Source organism: Aplysia californica, unplaced genomic scaffold, assembly GCF_000002075.1.
Source record: "Aplysia californica isolate F4 #8 unplaced genomic scaffold, AplCal3.0 scaffold00064, whole genome shotgun sequence".
Taxonomy (NCBI): Eukaryota; Metazoa; Mollusca; class Gastropoda; order Aplysiida; family Aplysiidae; genus Aplysia; species Aplysia californica.
In genome coordinates this window covers 272,661-277,987 of record NW_004797334.1, presented here as the reverse complement: position 1 = coordinate 277,987, position 5,327 = coordinate 272,661, and the positions used below count along the sequence as shown (strand labels likewise).

At 39.7% G+C, this 5,327-nt stretch overlaps 1 protein-coding gene across 1 annotated transcript in view; it reads left to right on the top strand.

Annotated features, from left to right (window-relative positions):
• Positions 1 to 5,327, top strand: part of LOC101847941 (pleckstrin homology domain-containing family F member 2) — a gene marked incomplete in the record, with an annotated part of 21,750 nt that overhangs the window by 635 nt on the left and 15,788 nt on the right.

The following is a 5,327-nucleotide window of genomic DNA, read 5'->3' as shown; positions in this document are numbered from 1 at the left end:
GTGGCTATTTTTACGGCGAGCCGTAAAGATAGCCTCCCAGGCTATTTTGACGGCGTGCCATAAAGATAGCCTCCCAGTGAGTTCCAGGCTATTTTTACGGCGATCCTCGAAAAGCGACCCTACTCCGCCTCTCATGACCATGTACGCGACATGCCTCAATGTATTAGATCTGGGCCTATAGGGGCCGTTCAAAATATAAACTTACACCTCAGAGGGGAAAGGGTGTCTTTGGCTTCTGTAAGAAAAGTGTAAGATTGGGTGGGGAGGTGAGATGAACGTTTTGCTCATGACTGGGAAGAAAAGGTAAAAGAATAGGCTTCGAAAAGAAAAAGTGGAAAAATGCCAGTAACAAGACCCAGATCTGCATGATCACTGCAGATCCCCGTTGTTGTTGTTTTTTTGTTTTGTTTTGTTTTTTTGAGAGGGGGGGGGGGGGGGTTACAAATAATTTTGAAATTATGATGAAAGTTCTGTAGGTGGATATCTAATTTCTTAATGATTAATGTTTCTTTGTAACTTTGCAACTGTTTTGTTGATCTTTTAGTGTCTTGATGTCTTTTATTTGTAAGGCACGTACCTATTGCATTGACAACAGTCTCAATGTCTTCCACATATATGCGTTTCTTTTTAGTCCATATGGTTTGATTAAATTGTATTAACTGAAATGTTCTTTTTACGGCGGTCACAAACTGATGACGTAGAACACGTTTTTCAGTCTTATAAATTCCGTCTTGGCTTGTAGGCCTTGTAGGCTACTACCTTGTATGTTATTTTATACTACATTTTACTAAATGACTAAACTAATGTAACATACTTTGAGCTGGTTTAAACCGAGAGTAAGGCACTATAATTAAATGTCCTCTATTATTAGTACTATTAGTATTATCATAATTTATAGTCTTTATTCTGGACTTAAACAATTCAATGTTTTTATGTTCTTTACTAGGACCTTGTTGTTGTGGGATTCTTTCAAATAATAAAATAGATCGCATTTTAAAAAGTTTTTGTGTTTTGTTTTCTGATGTGCTCATATTATTACTGTCCATTTTTACAGGGAACAGCTCACCCCAAGGGTGATTCTTTTTCCGATTCATATTTAGGAAAAAAAATTTATTCGGGCATAAGAAATAATGAAGAAAGTAAATTTTGATAAGTCGGAAAATATGAAAGTTGCCATGGAATGGAAACAGCACCAATATGCAAAACAAACAATAATTTTAAAAAACCGAAGGCTTCTTACTCTCTAACAAAATTGCATGAAAATTGGTGGAATGGTAGATACAGATACTATGGTCAATCGTACTGAGCAAAATTTTGATATTTGAATGTAAAAAAATATATGTGTTCTTGTACCCTGAAATTGCATCACAATAATTAATAAATTAATCATTGTGAACACACAAACATTTTTTTTTTTACACCTCTATCAAAAATCTGCTCAGTGCAAAGGAAGGAGGAACATTTTAAAGGCATTCCCAAGGCGAAAAGTGTTAACTCCAAAATGGCCGCTCTTCTTGTGGGTGTGGTACATGTAGTGATGTCAGTGAATGAGATGATGATGCTGGCAGTGGCAGTGATGATGGTAATGATAGTGACGAGGAGGTGATGGTGGTGGTGATGATAAAGAGAGGGTGAATGATGATGGTGGGGAGAAGAAGGAAGAGGTGGTGGTGGAGGAAGGGAGAAGGAAGATGAAGAATAGAATAGAATGACGGTGAAGAGGAGGAAATGGAAAACCTATGGGGCTGTTCAAATATAATCTTACACTTTTGGGGACTTTTTTAAAACACAAAACCCAATACCACTTTTCTCACATTTGCCTCCAACCCCCACCTACACCAATTTAATATTAGTACTTTTTCCGATATTCAACTTCCATTATTGTTTTAAATATACCTGTACTATACGTGGCTTTTTTTAACTACCTTGTAAAAAAAAATCATTTCAGTTAATACAATTTAATCAAACCATATGGACTAAAAAGAAACGCATATATGTTGAAGACATTGAGACTGTTGTCAATGCAATAGGTACGTGCCTTACAAATAAAAGACATCAAGACATTAAAAGATCAACAAAACAGTTGCAAAGTTACAAAGAAACATTAAGAAATTAGATATCCACCTACTGAATTTTCATCATAATTTCAAAATTCTTTGTAAACCAAAAAAAACCAACAAAAAAACAACAGGGATCTGCAGTGATCTTGCAGATCTGGGTCTTGTTACTGGCATTTATCCACTTTTTCTTTTACCTTTTCTTCCCAGTCATGAGCAAAACGTTCATCTCACAGAAGTGTCATATTTGGTTAACCTCCCCACCCAATCTTACACTTTTCTTACAGAAGCCAAAGACACCCTTTCCCCTCTGAGGTGTAAGTTTATATTTTGAACAACCCCTATAGGCCTAGATCTAATACATTGAGGCATGTCGCGTACATGAGAGGCAGAGTAGGGTCGCTTTTCGAGGATCGCCGTAAAAATAGCCTGGGACTCACTGGGAGGCTATCTTTACGGCACGCCGTAAAAATAGCCTGGGAGGCTATCTTTACGGCACGCCGTAAAAATAGCCTGGGAGGCTATCTTTACGGCTCGTCGTAAAAATAGCCACTGCGATAGAAAAACGATCTACCTCTCACCCCGGGTGAGACTTGCCAGCGTAGGCTATTCTCACCCGGTGCGAAACAAGACCTGCTTTTCCTCATTTTGGAATACTGTCTATCGGTGTGGATGATCAAATTGATAAAAGCCAAGAAAAAATTACGTTATAACACAAGTAAGCTAATTTGATCGTCTTCAAAGATGCTGTGGCTATTTCACTGTTCGAATCGAGCCGAACTACGCGGGTCACCATTTTGTTTTGCCCGGAAGTTCTCGCAAAATCTACTCCTCCCCGCTCTCTCTCTCTCTGTCTCTTTCTGAATACTGTCTATGGGTGTGGACGATCAAATTGACCAAAACAAAGTTAAAAAATGATGTTAAAACACAAAAGTAAATTAATTTGGTTGTCTACAAAGATGCTACGGCTATTTAACTTTTCGAATCGAGCCGAACTACGCGGGTCGCCATTTTGTTTTGACCGGAAGTTCTCGCGCTACTCCTCTCTCTCTCTCTTTCTCTCTCTCTCTCTCCACTGCCCACAGACAAAATTGTACGCCTTTAGTAGGCTACAGTTGTAATGGAACGTTTATACACGGCACAGAATTCTACAATTTTTCTGTTATCACAGTGTAGAATTCTGTGGTTTAGGGTGAACGCAAAATTTGTTGGCCTAGATCTAGGCTATAACGGTGAACGCGCACCGGGTGAGAATAGCCAAAAGACTTGCCTGCACTATTCTCATCCCGGGTGAGAATAGAGGTGGCCAAATCTGAAAGTGAAAGTCTCAGGAAGTTACTTTTACTTTAGGAGGCCTAAGGAGGCTAGAGGCAGAGGAGGGGGAGTAGGGAAGGACTTCCGTAACGAGCGACCACTCCATCAAACACTTAATAAAGAAGAGGCCTAACCCTACCCCTAACCCTACCCCTAACTCTACCATCCCTACTCCTACCCCTAGCCCTCAATTCTGCTCTGTCTCATAGTGGTCGCTCGTTACGGAAGTCCTCCCGGGAGGGGAGTTGGGTTTTTACTCTGTGTTTACCAGTTTGTGTTAGATCTGGATTTAGATCTAGAATCAAGAGCTAGATTTTTAGATCTAAATAACTTCATGTGCTTTGATTTTTAAAATATTGTCTTTATTCTTTAGTCTTTTACTTTTTGAATATCCGTGTAAGACTCTCACAACTCATTAGGCAGAGGCACCCAAAAACGCTGCCATTGATAGCCCACTGGCACACATGCGACTAAACATAGAATAACGCATCTTCCTGATTGGCTGCTAATTTTAGTAATGTGATGTCATCACTTCCTGGGATACCCACAGACTATTTTTATAAAGCCGTGGAGGTACCAAAGATCGTGTATATGTTGGGCGCGATCTGTCGATTTGCGCGACCCATCAATCGCGTTGCGCATTTGGTTGATCGAGGAAACGCGCACAATCCATCGATTGTTGCGCATTCTGTTGATCAGAGGATTACGCAGCCGCAGCGCTTTTTGTCGGTCAGTTTGGGTGCGCATTCTATAGATCTTACCCCTGAGTTTTGTTATGTTTGGTGGTCATCCAGAGTGTAATTTAGTTTCACTCTCCAAAGTCAAACTGAAACTGAATGGAAGTAACTGGAAGTCAGGGTTACAATTACGAACTAATCGAAGTGACTATTCGAGTCCGAATAGACAAAAATTATATATTCGGACTCTGAATTGAGGCCAGTATGATGTCCGTTCCGACTTCTGACCCTTGTTTCTAAATAATTCCAGCATTTATGAACATTTTTTCGATTATAATGATAATAATTGAGACGTGAGCTTTAATATCCAGTTACTAGATCTATCTAAACTGGCCCTCCCTGCGTCATTAGTATGAACAAAACTAAGTTGAGCTGACCTTGCCGGGGGCAAAGTTAAAATTATGTCGACCAATGAGACTTCGCGTAGCGATATTGCATTCTCGGCTTATGGGGGAAGAGGTGTTGGGAAGAGGCCACGGCTGTTGGTTTTTGTGCGATGTGAATAAAAAAAAAAAATTACAGAAATACTCAAAACTCAACAAAATCAAATATGATGTATGTGGAAAGACAAATGGTGGTGGAAGTAATGATGATGCTTTAGTGGTGGTGGAAAGACCCTGAGTTGTCGGTTACCTTGTAGGCCTACTTAGACACTGCTATTGGGTAGATCTAATGAGAGTGCCGTCTTTTGATTTTTGACACAATTACACTACAATAACATACTACATCGCAATAACGACCGGTGAGTATCACTACGAACACTTATTCAATATGGAGAGGCTGGTTGTGCTCGAGGTGCTCTTGTTCTTGTAAAGAAACAATAAAGAAAACAATACTTGTACATAATTAATTTTTAATCAACACTCAACAATTTGTCACAAGCCATTAAATCTTGACTGTATTTGGAATACCACATGAAGTACTCAGCCAATCACATCCGTCCAAATAACTAAGTGCAGGTGCTCGATTTAACGTTGTGTCAATTGATCTGCCTCACTCAACCGTCAACACTTACTTAAAGTTCAACACACAACTGTTCTTGGAAGTAAAACAACAGGACGCTCAAACTCAAAGACTAACATGCTCAGTAAACCAATTTTCTTTTATTAAAAATTCACTTCATCATCATACACAGCGGATAAAATACCGTCCAGACCGCTCACTTAGTTTTCCTTCCCCAGTTCCTCCCCGACCATCCTCACCACCCTGCCCGCCCCGT